Source organism: Mytilus trossulus, chromosome 14 (genome assembly GCF_036588685.1).
Source record: "Mytilus trossulus isolate FHL-02 chromosome 14, PNRI_Mtr1.1.1.hap1, whole genome shotgun sequence".
Taxonomy (NCBI): Eukaryota; Metazoa; Mollusca; class Bivalvia; order Mytilida; family Mytilidae; genus Mytilus; species Mytilus trossulus.
The window spans coordinates 68,105,352-68,120,975 of NC_086386.1; the positions used below are offsets into that span (position 1 = coordinate 68,105,352).

The 15,624-nt window shown below is 34.4% G+C and overlaps 16 non-coding genes across 16 annotated transcripts; 7 read left to right on the forward strand and 9 right to left on the reverse strand.

Annotated features, from left to right (window-relative positions):
- Positions 1 to 507: 507 nt before the first annotated feature.
- On the reverse strand, positions 508 to 579 carry Trnar-acg (transfer RNA arginine (anticodon ACG)). Its single transcript has one exon. It is a non-coding gene; the product is annotated as a tRNA-Arg (tRNA).
- A 1,618-nt stretch (positions 580 to 2,197) lies between these two features.
- Positions 2,198 to 2,270, reverse strand: Trnar-acg (transfer RNA arginine (anticodon ACG)). Its single transcript has one exon. It is a non-coding gene; the product is annotated as a tRNA-Arg (tRNA).
- Positions 2,271 to 3,887: 1,617 nt separating this feature from the next.
- On the reverse strand, positions 3,888 to 3,960 carry Trnar-acg (transfer RNA arginine (anticodon ACG)). Its single transcript has one exon. It is a non-coding gene; the product is annotated as a tRNA-Arg (tRNA).
- Positions 3,961 to 4,218: 258 nt separating this feature from the next.
- On the forward strand, positions 4,219 to 4,294 carry Trnad-guc (transfer RNA aspartic acid (anticodon GUC)). Its single transcript has one exon. It is a non-coding gene; the product is annotated as a tRNA-Asp (tRNA).
- Positions 4,295 to 5,578: 1,284 nt separating this feature from the next.
- Trnar-acg (transfer RNA arginine (anticodon ACG)) lies at positions 5,579 to 5,650 on the reverse strand. The gene has a single exon. It is a non-coding gene; the product is annotated as a tRNA-Arg (tRNA).
- A 259-nt stretch (positions 5,651 to 5,909) lies between these two features.
- Trnad-guc (transfer RNA aspartic acid (anticodon GUC)) lies at positions 5,910 to 5,981 on the forward strand. Its single transcript has one exon. It is a non-coding gene; the product is annotated as a tRNA-Asp (tRNA).
- Positions 5,982 to 7,273: 1,292 nt separating this feature from the next.
- On the reverse strand, positions 7,274 to 7,346 carry Trnar-acg (transfer RNA arginine (anticodon ACG)). Its single transcript has one exon. It is a non-coding gene; the product is annotated as a tRNA-Arg (tRNA).
- A 260-nt stretch (positions 7,347 to 7,606) lies between these two features.
- Positions 7,607 to 7,678, forward strand: Trnad-guc (transfer RNA aspartic acid (anticodon GUC)). The gene has a single exon. It is a non-coding gene; the product is annotated as a tRNA-Asp (tRNA).
- A 1,296-nt stretch (positions 7,679 to 8,974) lies between these two features.
- Trnar-acg (transfer RNA arginine (anticodon ACG)) lies at positions 8,975 to 9,047 on the reverse strand. The gene has a single exon. It is a non-coding gene; the product is annotated as a tRNA-Arg (tRNA).
- A 262-nt stretch (positions 9,048 to 9,309) lies between these two features.
- On the forward strand, positions 9,310 to 9,381 carry Trnad-guc (transfer RNA aspartic acid (anticodon GUC)). The gene has a single exon. It is a non-coding gene; the product is annotated as a tRNA-Asp (tRNA).
- A 1,296-nt stretch (positions 9,382 to 10,677) lies between these two features.
- Trnar-acg (transfer RNA arginine (anticodon ACG)) lies at positions 10,678 to 10,750 on the reverse strand. Its single transcript has one exon. It is a non-coding gene; the product is annotated as a tRNA-Arg (tRNA).
- Positions 10,751 to 11,012: 262 nt separating this feature from the next.
- On the forward strand, positions 11,013 to 11,084 carry Trnad-guc (transfer RNA aspartic acid (anticodon GUC)). Its single transcript has one exon. It is a non-coding gene; the product is annotated as a tRNA-Asp (tRNA).
- A 1,296-nt stretch (positions 11,085 to 12,380) lies between these two features.
- Trnar-acg (transfer RNA arginine (anticodon ACG)) lies at positions 12,381 to 12,453 on the reverse strand. Its single transcript has one exon. It is a non-coding gene; the product is annotated as a tRNA-Arg (tRNA).
- Positions 12,454 to 12,715: 262 nt separating this feature from the next.
- Positions 12,716 to 12,787, forward strand: Trnad-guc (transfer RNA aspartic acid (anticodon GUC)). Its single transcript has one exon. It is a non-coding gene; the product is annotated as a tRNA-Asp (tRNA).
- A 1,296-nt stretch (positions 12,788 to 14,083) lies between these two features.
- Positions 14,084 to 14,156, reverse strand: Trnar-acg (transfer RNA arginine (anticodon ACG)). The gene has a single exon. It is a non-coding gene; the product is annotated as a tRNA-Arg (tRNA).
- Positions 14,157 to 14,418: 262 nt separating this feature from the next.
- Trnad-guc (transfer RNA aspartic acid (anticodon GUC)) lies at positions 14,419 to 14,490 on the forward strand. The gene has a single exon. It is a non-coding gene; the product is annotated as a tRNA-Asp (tRNA).
- The last annotated feature ends 1,134 nt before the right edge of the window (positions 14,491 to 15,624 follow it).

Sequence of the window (15,624 nt, forward strand, 5' to 3'; positions counted from 1 at the left end):
GTAAAGTTTAAGCAAGTTAATGACCAGAAAGCCATTTCAGGTGAATATAAATAAGAAAATATATAGATTGTATAATACTTAGAATATTTTCCATTTCAGAGAAAGGACAATAAATATTTACAATGTTTCATTTATGTGTAATTGAAATTGTAAACTGTGATATGTATATATAGATTGTGAATATAATAAAGATAAAAAAAAAAAAAGTATCCCCGCCTGTCACGCGGGAGACCGGGTTCGATTCCCCGCCGGGGAGGACATTTATTTTTGTTATATCCTTCTAACATGTTGAATGTAAAGGTTGGCATGCAGCCACAACATATATATATGTGCTAATAAAAGATTCCACCAAAACCCCATCAATGAGTTCAAACTGTTTCTGACGTTTGGATGCTCTATAATCAGTTCAGATATTTCTTTTAAATGTGACTTCTAACTGTCCACTATATATAGACTATATACGTGTTTCAAGAGGGGTGTGTTAAAAAGGATTGACAAAAAACTATCCGAGCTTGCCAGGATTCGAACCTGGAATCTTCTGATCCGTAGTCAGACGCGTATCCGTTGCGCCACAAGCCCTTAGACGCTGGTGTTCCTATTTTACTCTTTATACCCTTTGACTCTTCGAATTGTCTTCATGATATCTCGCATATAGCCTTGTCCATCTTAGATGCATAACTCCCAGTATCAATTTTTTGGCAAATAACACTCCAATTCGTTATGATGCACACTTATTTCTCTCAGTTGAGAGAAGCGGGAAAAGTAGCTTTTTCTGGCTTTTGTGTTGGTAATTTCTAAAGTTTAGCTTTATCTGTTAAAATTTGTGCTCTCACCTTCAAGTCCTCGTAGTATAGTGGTTAGTATCCCCGCCTGTCACGCGGGAGACCGGGGTTCGATTCCCGCCGGGAGGACATTTATTTTTGTTATATCCTTCTAACATGTTGAATGTAAAGGTTGGCATGCAGCCACAACATATATATATGTGCTAATAAAAGATTCCACCAAAACCCCATCAATGAGTTCAAACTGTTTCTGACGTTTAATTTACACACAGATGTTAATAAAGAAAAGAAAATAAAGAAATAGACAAAATAAAAACTATCGCTCCGAAGTTAATAGTTACAGGGAAGAGTCCGTGTACAGATAGTCATTTTCAGAAAATTGTATACAGCCAACGATCAGACGGAAGTTGTTTGATAGGAAAATTAAAAAAGAGAGAAATGGTAGTTATATGGACATTAGGAAGCGCGGTGAATTTCGTCATGTAAATATAGAAACTGACAAAATCGAATATGGAAACGCAATGGCTTCCGTCTACAAATTTAGAGACATTAGAAAATCGGACAATGATGAAATTAAGTGTTATGTTCGTGCTATTCCAAAGATTGAAAGATATGCAGAGATGCACAGACTTTGTTTGTGGTGTTTTGATGAATAAACTGTTATTAGGGAGGGGGATATTAGATGTTGAATATGCTAAATAATTCTAAAATAATTTTTGTGGTGTACCAAATTCTGGTCTGGAAACCAACCGTTTTTTTAAAACAACCAACATTAATTAAAATAGATCATTTGCGTATTATTAACATTTCCGATTGTTTTTCTCCTTGTAATAGTTGAACTGTTGTTTTTATCATTTTATTTAAAACTGAGAAAAGGTTAAAAAAAAAAAGAAGAAAAGAAAGAAGAAGAGTAAAGTTTAAGCAAGTTAATGACCAGAAAGCCATTTCAGGGTGAAATAAAATAAGAAAATATATAGATTGTATAATACTTAGAATATTTTCCATTTCAGAGAAAGGACAATAAATATTTACAATGTTTTCATTTATGTGTAATTGAAATTGTAAACTGTGATATGTATATATAGATTGTGAATATAATAAAGATAAAAAAAAAAAAGTATCCCGCCTGTCACGCGGGAGACCGGGGTTCGATTCCCCGCCGGGGAGGACATTTATTTTTGTTATATCCTTCTAACATGTTGAATGTAAAGGTTGGCATGCAGCCACAACATATATATATGTGCTAATAAAAGATTCCACCAAAACCCCATCAATGAGTTCAAACTGTTTCTGACGTTTGATGCTCTATAATCAGTTCAGATATTTCTTTTAAATGTGACTTCTAACTGTCCACTATATATAGACTATATACGTGTTTCAAGAGGGTGTGTTAAAAGGATTGACAAAAAACTATCCGAGCTTGCCAGGATTCGAACCTGGAATCTTCTGATCCGTAGTCAGACGCGTTATCCGTTGCGCCACAAGCCCTTAGACGCTGGTGTTCCTATTTTACTCTTTATACCTTTGACTCTTCGAATTGTCTTCAATGATATCTCGCATATAGCCTTGTCCATCTTAGATGCATAACTCCAGTATCAATTTTTTTGGCAAATAACACTCCAATTCGTTATGATGCACACTTATTTCTCTCAGTTGAGAGAAGCGGAAAAGTAGCTTTTTCTGGCTTTTGTGTTGGTAATTTCTAAAGTTTAGCTTTATCTGTTAAAATTTGTGCTCTCACCTTCAAGTCCTCGGTAGTATAGTGGTTAGTATCCCGCCTGTCACGCGGGAGACCGGGGTTCGATTCCCGCCGGGGAGGACATTTATTTTTGTTATATCCTTCTAACATGTTGAATGTAAAGGTTGGCATGCAGCACAACATATATATATGTGCTAATAAAAGATTCCACCAAAACCCATCAATGAGTTCAAACTGTTTCTGACGTTTAATTTACACACAGATGTTAATAAAGAAAAAGAAAATAAAGAAATAGACAAAATAAAAACTATCGCTCCGAAGTTAATAGTTACAGGGAAGAGTCGTGTACGATAGTCATTTTCAGAAAATTGTATACAGCCAACGATCAGACGGAAGTTGTTTGATAGGAAAATTAAAAAAGAGAGAAAATGGTAGTTATATGGACATTAGGGAAGCGCGGTGAATTTCGTCATGTAAATATAGAAACTGACAAAATCGAATATGGAAACGCAATGGCTTCCGTCTACAAATTTAGAGACATTAGAAAATCGGACAATGATGAAATTAAGTGTTATGTTCGTGCTATTCCAAAGATTGAAAGATATGCAGAGATGCACAGACTTTGTTTGTGGTGTTTTGATGAATAAACTGTTATTAGGGAGGGGGGATATTAGATGTTGAATATGCTAAATAATTCTAAAATAATTTTTGTGGTGTACCAAATTCTGGTCTGGAAACCAACCGTTTTTTTAAAACAACCAACATTAATTAAAATAGATCATTTGCGTATTTATTAACATTTCCGATTGTTTTTCTCCTTGTAATAGTTGAACTGTTGTTTTTATCATTTTATTTAAAACTGAGAAAGGTTAAAAAAAAAAAGAAGAAAGAAAGAAGAAGAGTAAAGTTTAAGCAAGTTAATGACCAGAAAGCCATTTCAGGGTGAAATAAATAAGAAATATATAGATTGTATAATACTTAGAATATTTTCCATTTCAGAGAAAGGACAATAAATATTTACAATGTTTTCATTTATGTGTAATTGAAATTGTAAACTGTGATATGTATATATAGATTGTGATATAATAAAGATAAAAAAAAAAAAAAGTATCCCCGCCTGTCACGCGGGAGACCGGGGTTCGATTCCCCGCCGGGGAGGACATTTATTTTTGTTATATCCTTCTAACATGTTGAATGTAAAGGTTGGCATGCAGCCACAACATATATATATGTGCTAATAAAAGATTCCACCAAAACCCCATCAATGAGTTCAAACTGTTTCTGACGTTTGGATGCTCTATAATCAGTTCAGATATTTCTTTTAATGTGACTTCTAACTGTCCACTATATATAGACTATATACGTGTTTCAGAGGGTGTGTTAAAAAGGATTGACAAAAAACTATCCGAGCTTGCCAGGATTCGAACCTGGAATCTTCTGATCCGTAGTCAGACGCGTTATCCGTTGCGCCACAAGCCCTTAGACGCTGGTGTTCCTATTTTACTCTTTATACCTTTGACTCTTCGAATTGTCTTCAATGATATCTCGCATATAGCCTTGTCCATCTTAGATGCATAACTCCCAGTATCATTTTTTTGGCAAATAACACTCCAATTCGTTATGATGCACACTTATTTCTCTCAGTTGAGAGAAGCGGAAAAGTAGCTTTTTCTGGCTTTTGTGTTGGTAATTTCTAAAGTTAGCTTTATCTGTTAAAATTTGTGCTCTCACCTTCAAGTCCTCGGTAGTATAGTGGTTAGTATCCCCGCCTGTCACGCGGGAGACCGGGGTTCGATTCCCCGCCGGGAGGACATTTATTTTTGTTATATCCTTCTAACATGTTTGAATGTAAAGGTTGGCATGCAGCCACAACATATATATATGTGCTAATAAAAGATTCCACCAAAACCCCATCAATGAGTTCAAACTGTTTCTGACGTTTAATTTACACACAGATGTTAATAAAGAAAAAGAAAATAAAGAAATAGACAAAATAAAAACTATCGCTCCGAAGTTAATAGTTACAGGAAGAGTCCGTGTACAGATAGTCATTTCAGAAAATTGTATACAGCCAACGATCAGACGGAAGTTGTTTGATAGGAAAATTAAAAAAGAGAGAAATGGTAGTTATATGGACATTAGGGAAGCGCGGTGAATTTCGTCATGTAAATATAGAAACTGACAAAATCGAATATGGAAACGCAATGGCTTCGTCTACAAATTTAGAGACATTAGAAAATCGGACAATGATGAAATTAAGTGTTATGTTCGTGCTATTCCAAGATTGAAAGATATGCAGAGATGCACAGACTTTGTTTGTGGTGTTTTGATGAATAAACTGTTATTAGGGAGGGGGATATTAGATGTTGAATATGCTAAATAATTCTAAAATAATTTTTGTGGTGTACCAAATTCTGGTCTGGAAACCAACCGTTTTTTTAAACAACCAACTTTAATTAAAATAGATCATTTGGCGTATTTATTAACATTTCCGATTGTTTTTCTCCTTGTATAGTTGAACTGTTGTTTTTATCATTTTATTTAAACTGAGAAAAGGTTAAAAAAAAAAAGAAGAAAAGAAAGAAGAAGAGTAAAGGTTAAGCAAGTTAATGACCAGAAAGCCATTTCAGGGTGAAATAAAATAAAGAAATATATAGATTGTATAATACTTAGAATATTTTCCATTTCAGAGAAAGGACAATAAATATTACAATGTTTTCATTTATGTGTAATTGAAATTGTAAACTGTGATATGTATATATAGATTGTGAATATAATAAAGATAAAAAAAAAAAAAGTATCCCCGCCTGTCACGCGGGAGACCGGGGTTCGATTCCCGCCGGGGAGGACATTTATTTTTGTTATATCCTTCTAACATGTTGAATGTAAAGGTTGGCATGCAGCCACAACATATATATATGTGCTAATAAAAGATTCCACCAAAACCCCATCAATGAGTTCAAACTGTTTCTGACGTTTGGATGCTCTATAATCAGTTCAGATATTTCTTTTAAATGTGACTTCTAACTGTCCACTATATATAGACTATATACGTGTTTCAAGAGGGTGTGTTAAAAAGGATTGACAAAAAACTATCCGAGCTTGCCAGGATTCGAACCTGGAATCTCTGATCCGTAGTCAGACGCGTTATCCGTTGCGCCACAAGCCCTTAGACGCTGGTGTTCCTATTTACTCTTTATACCTTTGACTCTTCGAATTGTCTTCAATGATATCTCGCATATAGCCTTGTCATCTTAGATGCATAACTCCCAGTATCAATTTTTTTGGCAAATAACACTCCAATTCGTTATGATGCACACTTATTTCTCTCAGTTGAGAGAGCGGGAAAAGTAGCTTTTTCTGGCTTTTGTGTTGGTAATTTCTAAAGTTTAGCTTTATCTGTTAAAATTTGTGCTCTCACCTTCAAGTCCTCGGTAGTATAGTGGTTAGTATCCCCGCCTGTCACGCGGGAGACCGGGGTTCGATTCCCCGCCGGGGAGGACATTTATTTTTGTTATATCCTTCTAACATGTTGAATGTAAAGGTTGGCATGCAGCCACAACATATATATATGTGCTAATAAAAGATTCCACCAAAACCCCATCAATGAGTTCAAAACTGTTTCTGACGTTTAATTTACACACAGATGTTAATAAAGAAAAAGAAAATAAAGAAATAGACAAAATAAAAACTATCGCTCCGAAGTTAATAGTTACAGGGAAGAGTCCGTGTACAGATAGTCATTTTCAGAAAATTGTATACAGCCAACGATCAGACGGAAGTTGTTTGATAGGAAAATTAAAAAAGAGAGAAATGGTAGTTATATGGACATTAGGGAAGCGCGGTGAATTTCGTCATGTAAATATAGAAACTGACAAAATCGAATATGGAAACGCAATGGCTTCCGTCTACAAATTTAGAGACATTAGAAAATCGGACAATGATGAAATTAAGTGTTATGTTCGTGCTATTCCAAAGATTGAAAGATATGCAGAGATGCACAGACTTTGTTTGTGGTGTTTTGATGAATAAACTGTTATTAGGGAGGGGGATATTAGATGTTGAATATGCTAAATAATTCTAAAATAATTTTTGTGGTGTACCAAATTCTGGTCTGGAAACCAACCGTTTTTTTAAAACAACCAACATTAATTAAAATAGATCATTTGCGTATTTATTAACATTTCCGATTGTTTTTCTCCTTGTAATAGTTGAACTGTTGTTTTTATCATTTTATTTAAAACTGAGAAAAGGTTAAAAAAAAAAGAAGAAAAGAAAGAAGAAGAGTAAAGTTTAAGCAAGTTAATGACCAGAAAGCCATTTCAGGGTGAAATAAAATAAGAAAATATATAGATTGTATAATACTTAGAATATTTTCCATTTCAGAGAAAGGACAATAAATATTTACAATGTTTTCATTTATGTGTAATTGAAATTGTAAACTGTGATATGTATATATAGATTGTGAATATAATAAAGATAAAAAAAAAAAAAGTATCCCCGCCTGTCACGCGGGAGACCGGGTTCGATTCCCCGCCGGGGAGGACATTTATTTTTGTTATATCCTTCTAACATGTTGAATGTAAAGGTTGGCATGCAGCCACAACATATATATATGTGCTAATAAAAGATTCCACCAAAACCCATCAATGAGTTCAAACTGTTTCTGACGTTTGGATGCTCTATATCAGTTCAGATATTTCTTTTAAATGTGACTTCTAACTGTCCACTATATATAGACTATATACGTGTTTCAAGAGGGTGTGTTAAAAAGGATTGACAAAAAACTATCCGAGCTTGCCAGGATTCGAACCTGGAATCTTCTGATCCGTAGTCAGACGCGTTATCCGTTGCGCCACAAGCCCTTAGACGCTGGTGTTCCTATTTTACTCTTTATACCTTGACTCTTCGAATTGTCTTCAATGATATCTCGCATATAGCCTTGTCCATCTTAGATGCATAACTCCAGTATCAATTTTTTTGGCAAATAACACTCCAATTCGTTATGATGCACACTTATTTCTCTCAGTTGAGAGAAGCGGGAAAAGTAGCTTTTTCTGGCTTTTGTGTTGGTAATTTCTAAAGTTTAGCTTTATCTGTTAAAATTTGTGCTCTCACCTTCAAGTCCTCGGTAGTATAGTGGTTAGTATCCCCGCCTGTCACGCGGGAGACCGGGGTTCGATTCCCCGCCGGGGAGGACATTTATTTTTGTTATATCCTTCTAACATGTTGAATGTAAAGGTTGGCATGCAGCCACAACATATATATATGTGCTAATAAAAGATTCCACCAAAACCCCATCAATGAGTTCAAACTGTTTCTGACGTTTAATTTACACACAGATGTTAATAAAGAAAAAGAAAATAAAGAAATAGACAAAATAAAAACTATCGCTCCGAAGTTAATAGTTACAGGGAAGAGTCCGTGTACAGATAGTCATTTTCAGAAAATTGTATACAGCCAACGATCAGACGGAAGTTGTTTGATAGGAAAATTAAAAAAGAGAGAAATGGTAGTTATATGGACATTAGGGAAGCGCGGTGAATTTCGTCATGTAAATATAGAAACTGACAAAATCGAATATGGAAACGCAATGGCTTCCGTCTACAAATTTAGAGACATTAGAAAATCGGACAATGATGAAATTAAGTGTTATGTTCGTGCTATTCCAAAGATTGAAAGATATGCAGAGATGCACAGACTTTGTTTGTGGTGTTTTGATGAATAAACTGTTATTAGGGAGGGGGATATTAGATGTTGAATATGCTAAATAATTCTAAAATAATTTTTGTGGTGTACCAAATTCTGGTCTGGAAACCAACCGTTTTTTTAAAACAACCAACATTAATTAAAATAGATCATTTGCGTATTTATTAACATTTCCGATTGTTTTTCTCCTTGTAATAGTTGAACTGTTGTTTTTATCATTTTATTTAAAACTGAGAAAAGGTTAAAAAAAAAAAGAAGAAAAGAAAGAAGAAGAGTAAAGTTTAAGCAAGTTAATGACCAGAAAGCCATTTCAGGGTGAAATAAAATAAGAAAATATATAGATTGTATAATACTTAGAATATTTTCCATTTCAGAGAAAGGACAATAAATATTTACAATGTTTTCATTTATGTGTAATTGAAATTGTAAACTGTGATATGTATATATAGATTGTGAATATAATAAAGATAAAAAAAAAAAAAAGTATCCCCGCCTGTCACGCGGGAGACCGGGGTTCGATTCCCCGCCGGGGAGGACATTTATTTTTGTTATATCCTTCTAACATGTTGAATGTAAAGGTTGGCATGCAGCCACAACATATATATATGTGCTAATAAAAGATTCCACCAAAACCCCATCAATGAGTTCAAACTGTTTCTGACGTTTGGATGCTCTATAATCAGTTCAGATATTTCTTTTAAATGTGACTTCTAACTGTCCACTATATATAGACTATATACGTGTTTCAAGAGGGTGTGTTAAAAAGGATTGACAAAAAACTATCCGAGCTTGCCAGGATTCGAACCTGGAATCTTCTGATCCGTAGTCAGACGCGTTATCCGTTGCGCCACAAGCCCTTAGACGCTGGTGTTCCTATTTTACTCTTTATACCTTTGACTCTTCGAATTGTCTTCAATGATATCTCGCATATAGCCTTGTCCATCTTAGATGCATAACTCCCAGTATCAATTTTTTTGGCAAATAACACTCCAATTCGTTATGATGCACACTTATTTCTCTCAGTTGAGAGAAGCGGGAAAAGTAGCTTTTTCTGGCTTTTGTGTTGGTAATTTCTAAAGTTTAGCTTTATCTGTTAAAATTTGTGCTCTCACCTTCAAGTCCTCGGTAGTATAGTGGTTAGTATCCCCGCCTGTCACGCGGGAGACCGGGGTTCGATTCCCCGCCGGGGAGGACATTTATTTTTGTTATATCCTTCTAACATGTTGAATGTAAAGGTTGGCATGCAGCCACAACATATATATATGTGCTAATAAAAGATTCCACCAAAACCCCATCAATGAGTTCAAACTGTTTCTGACGTTTAATTTACACACAGATGTTAATAAAGAAAAAGAAAATAAAGAAATAGACAAAATAAAAACTATCGCTCCGAAGTTAATAGTTACAGGGAAGAGTCCGTGTACAGATAGTCATTTTCAGAAAATTGTATACAGCCAACGATCAGACGGAAGTTGTTTGATAGGAAAATTAAAAAAGAGAGAAATGGTAGTTATATGGACATTAGGGAAGCGCGGTGAATTTCGTCATGTAAATATAGAAACTGACAAAATCGAATATGGAAACGCAATGGCTTCCGTCTACAAATTTAGAGACATTAGAAAATCGGACAATGATGAAATTAAGTGTTATGTTCGTGCTATTCCAAAGATTGAAAGATATGCAGAGATGCACAGACTTTGTTTGTGGTGTTTTGATGAATAAACTGTTATTAGGGAGGGGGATATTAGATGTTGAATATGCTAAATAATTCTAAAATAATTTTTGTGGTGTACCAAATTCTGGTCTGGAAACCAACCGTTTTTTTAAAACAACCAACATTAATTAAAATAGATCATTTGCGTATTTATTAACATTTCCGATTGTTTTTCTCCTTGTAATAGTTGAACTGTTGTTTTTATCATTTTATTTAAAACTGAGAAAAGGTTAAAAAAAAAAAGAAGAAAAGAAAGAAGAAGAGTAAAGTTTAAGCAAGTTAATGACCAGAAAGCCATTTCAGGGTGAAATAAAATAAGAAAATATATAGATTGTATAATACTTAGAATATTTTCCATTTCAGAGAAAGGACAATAAATATTTACAATGTTTTCATTTATGTGTAATTGAAATTGTAAACTGTGATATGTATATATAGATTGTGAATATAATAAAGATAAAAAAAAAAAAAAGTATCCCCGCCTGTCACGCGGGAGACCGGGGTTCGATTCCCCGCCGGGGAGGACATTTATTTTTGTTATATCCTTCTAACATGTTGAATGTAAAGGTTGGCATGCAGCCACAACATATATATATGTGCTAATAAAAGATTCCACCAAAACCCCATCAATGAGTTCAAACTGTTTCTGACGTTTGGATGCTCTATAATCAGTTCAGATATTTCTTTTAAATGTGACTTCTAACTGTCCACTATATATAGACTATATACGTGTTTCAAGAGGGTGTGTTAAAAAGGATTGACAAAAAACTATCCGAGCTTGCCAGGATTCGAACCTGGAATCTTCTGATCCGTAGTCAGACGCGTTATCCGTTGCGCCACAAGCCCTTAGACGCTGGTGTTCCTATTTTACTCTTTATACCTTTGACTCTTCGAATTGTCTTCAATGATATCTCGCATATAGCCTTGTCCATCTTAGATGCATAACTCCCAGTATCAATTTTTTTGGCAAATAACACTCCAATTCGTTATGATGCACACTTATTTCTCTCAGTTGAGAGAAGCGGGAAAAGTAGCTTTTTCTGGCTTTTGTGTTGGTAATTTCTAAAGTTTAGCTTTATCTGTTAAAATTTGTGCTCTCACCTTCAAGTCCTCGGTAGTATAGTGGTTAGTATCCCCGCCTGTCACGCGGGAGACCGGGGTTCGATTCCCCGCCGGGGAGGACATTTATTTTTGTTATATCCTTCTAACATGTTGAATGTAAAGGTTGGCATGCAGCCACAACATATATATATGTGCTAATAAAAGATTCCACCAAAACCCCATCAATGAGTTCAAACTGTTTCTGACGTTTAATTTACACACAGATGTTAATAAAGAAAAAGAAAATAAAGAAATAGACAAAATAAAAACTATCGCTCCGAAGTTAATAGTTACAGGGAAGAGTCCGTGTACAGATAGTCATTTTCAGAAAATTGTATACAGCCAACGATCAGACGGAAGTTGTTTGATAGGAAAATTAAAAAAGAGAGAAATGGTAGTTATATGGACATTAGGGAAGCGCGGTGAATTTCGTCATGTAAATATAGAAACTGACAAAATCGAATATGGAAACGCAATGGCTTCCGTCTACAAATTTAGAGACATTAGAAAATCGGACAATGATGAAATTAAGTGTTATGTTCGTGCTATTCCAAAGATTGAAAGATATGCAGAGATGCACAGACTTTGTTTGTGGTGTTTTGATGAATAAACTGTTATTAGGGAGGGGGATATTAGATGTTGAATATGCTAAATAATTCTAAAATAATTTTTGTGGTGTACCAAATTCTGGTCTGGAAACCAACCGTTTTTTTAAAACAACCAACATTAATTAAAATAGATCATTTGCGTATTTATTAACATTTCCGATTGTTTTTCTCCTTGTAATAGTTGAACTGTTGTTTTTATCATTTTATTTAAAACTGAGAAAAGGTTAAAAAAAAAAAGAAGAAAAGAAAGAAGAAGAGTAAAGTTTAAGCAAGTTAATGACCAGAAAGCCATTTCAGGGTGAAATAAAATAAGAAAATATATAGATTGTATAATACTTAGAATATTTTCCATTTCAGAGAAAGGACAATAAATATTTACAATGTTTTCATTTATGTGTAATTGAAATTGTAAACTGTGATATGTATATATAGATTGTGAATATAATAAAGATAAAAAAAAAAAAAAGTATCCCCGCCTGTCACGCGGGAGACCGGGGTTCGATTCCCCGCCGGGGAGGACATTTATTTTTGTTATATCCTTCTAACATGTTGAATGTAAAGGTTGGCATGCAGCCACAACATATATATATGTGCTAATAAAAGATTCCACCAAAACCCCATCAATGAGTTCAAACTGTTTCTGACGTTTGGATGCTCTATAATCAGTTCAGATATTTCTTTTAAATGTGACTTCTAACTGTCCACTATATATAGACTATATACGTGTTTCAAGAGGGTGTGTTAAAAAGGATTGACAAAAAACTATCCGAGCTTGCCAGGATTCGAACCTGGAATCTTCTGATCCGTAGTCAGACGCGTTATCCGTTGCGCCACAAGCCCTTAGACGCTGGTGTTCCTATTTTACTCTTTATACCTTTGACTCTTCGAATTGTCTTCAATGATATCTCGCATATAGCCTTGTCCATCTTAGATGCATAACTCCCAGTATCAATTTTTTTGGCAAATAACACTCCAATTCGTTATGATGCACACTTATTTCTCTCAGTTGAGAGAAGCGGGAAAAGTAGCTTTTTCTGGCTTTTGTGTTGGTAATTTCTAAAGTTTAGCTTTATCTGTTAAAATTTGTGCTCTCACCTTCAAGTCCTCGGTAGTATAGTGGTTAGTATCCCCGCCTGTCACGCGGGAGACCGGGGTTCGATTCCCCGCCGGGGAGGACATTTATTTTTGTTATATCCTTCTAACATGTTGAATGTAAAGGTTGGCATGCAGCCACAACATATATATATGTGCTAATAAAAGATTCCACCAAAACCCCATCAATGAGTTCAAACTGTTTCTGACGTTTAATTTACACACAGATGTTAATAAAGAAAAAGAAAATAAAGAAATAGACAAAATAAAAACTATCGCTCCGAAGTTAATAGTTACAGGGAAGAGTCCGTGTACAGATAGTCATTTTCAGAAAATTGTATACAGCCAACGATCAGACGGAAGTTGTTTGATAGGAAAATTAAAAAAGAGAGAAATGGTAGTTATATGGACATTAGGGAAGCGCGGTGAATTTCGTCATGTAAATATAGAAACTGACAAAATCGAATATGGAAACGCAATGGCTTCCGTCTACAAATTTAGAGACATTAGAAAATCGGACAATGATGAAATTAAGTGTTATGTTCGTGCTATTCCAAAGATTGAAAGATATGCAGAGATGCACAGACTTTGTTTGTGGTGTTTTGATGAATAAACTGTTATTAGGGAGGGGGATATTAGATGTTGAATATGCTAAATAATTCTAAAATAATTTTTGTGGTGTACCAAATTCTGGTCTGGAAACCAACCGTTTTTTTAAAACAACCAACATTAATTAAAATAGATCATTTGCGTATTTATTAACATTTCCGATTGTTTTTCTCCTTGTAATAGTTGAACTGTTGTTTTTATCATTTTATTTAAAACTGAGAAAAGGTTAAAAAAAAAAAGAAGAAAAGAAAGAAGAAGAGTAAAGTTTAAGCAAGTTAATGACCAGAAAGCCATTTCAGGGTGAAATAAAATAAGAAAATATATAGATTGTATAATACTTAGAATATTTTCCATTTCAGAGAAAGGACAATAAATATTTACAATGTTTTCATTTATGTGTAATTGAAATTGTAAACTGTGATATGTATATATAGATTGTGAATATAATAAAGATAAAAAAAAAAAAAAGTATCCCCGCCTGTCACGCGGGAGACCGGGGTTCGATTCCCCGCCGGGGAGGACATTTATTTTTGTTATATCCTTCTAACATGTTGAATGTAAAGGTTGGCATGCAGCCACAACATATATATATGTGCTAATAAAAGATTCCACCAAAACCCCATCAATGAGTTCAAACTGTTTCTGACGTTTGGATGCTCTATAATCAGTTCAGATATTTCTTTTAAATGTGACTTCTAACTGTCCACTATATATAGACTATATACGTGTTTCAAGAGGGTGTGTTAAAAAGGATTGACAAAAAACTATCCGAGCTTGCCAGGATTCGAACCTGGAATCTTCTGATCCGTAGTCAGACGCGTTATCCGTTGCGCCACAAGCCCTTAGACGCTGGTGTTCCTATTTTACTCTTTATACCTTTGACTCTTCGAATTGTCTTCAATGATATCTCGCATATAGCCTTGTCCATCTTAGATGCATAACTCCCAGTATCAATTTTTTTGGCAAATAACACTCCAATTCGTTATGATGCACACTTATTTCTCTCAGTTGAGAGAAGCGGGAAAAGTAGCTTTTTCTGGCTTTTGTGTTGGTAATTTCTAAAGTTTAGCTTTATCTGTTAAAATTTGTGCTCTCACCTTCAAGTCCTCGGTAGTATAGTGGTTAGTATCCCCGCCTGTCACGCGGGAGACCGGGGTTCGATTCCCCGCCGGGGAGGACATTTATTTTTGTTATATCCTTCTAACATGTTGAATGTAAAGGTTGGCATGCAGCCACAACATATATATATGTGCTAATAAAAGATTCCACCAAAACCCCATCAATGAGTTCAAACTGTTTCTGACGTTTAATTTACACACAGATGTTAATAAAGAAAAAGAAAATAAAGAAATAGACAAAATAAAAACTATCGCTCCGAAGTTAATAGTTACAGGGAAGAGTCCGTGTACAGATAGTCATTTTCAGAAAATTGTATACAGCCAACGATCAGACGGAAGTTGTTTGATAGGAAAATTAAAAAAGAGAGAAATGGTAGTTATATGGACATTAGGGAAGCGCGGTGAATTTCGTCATGTAAATATAGAAACTGACAAAATCGAATATGGAAACGCAATGGCTTCCGTCTACAAATTTAGAGACATTAGAAAATCGGACAATGATGAAATTAAGTGTTATGTTCGTGCTATTCCAAAGATTGAAAGATATGCAGAGATGCACAGACTTTGTTTGTGGTGTTTTGATGAATAAACTGTTATTAGGGAGGGGGATATTAGATGTTGAATATGCTAAATAATTCTAAAATAATTTTTGTGGTGTACCAAATTCTGGTCTGGAAACCAACCGTTTTTTTAAAACAACCAACATTAATTAAAATAGATCATTTGCGTATTTATTAACATTTCCGATTGTTTTTCTCCTTGTAATAGTTGAACTGTTGTTTTTATCATTTTATTTAAAACTGAGAAAAGGTTAAAAAAAAAAAGAAGAAAAGAAAGAAGAAGAGTAAAGTTTAAGCAAGTTAATGACCAGAAAGCCATTTCAGGGTGAAATAAAATAAGAAAATATATAGATTGTATAATACTTAGAATATTTTCCATTTCAGAGAAAGGACAATAAATATTTACAATGTTTTCATTTATGTGTAATTGAAATTGTAAACTGTGATATGTATATATAGATTGTGAATATAATAAAGATAAAAAAAAAAAAAAGTATCCCCGCCTGTCACGCGGGAGACCGGGGTTCGATTCCCCGCCGGGGAGGACATTTATTTTTGTTATATCCTTCTAACATGTTGAATGTAAAGGTTGGCATGCAGCCACAACATATATATATGTGCTAATAAAAGAT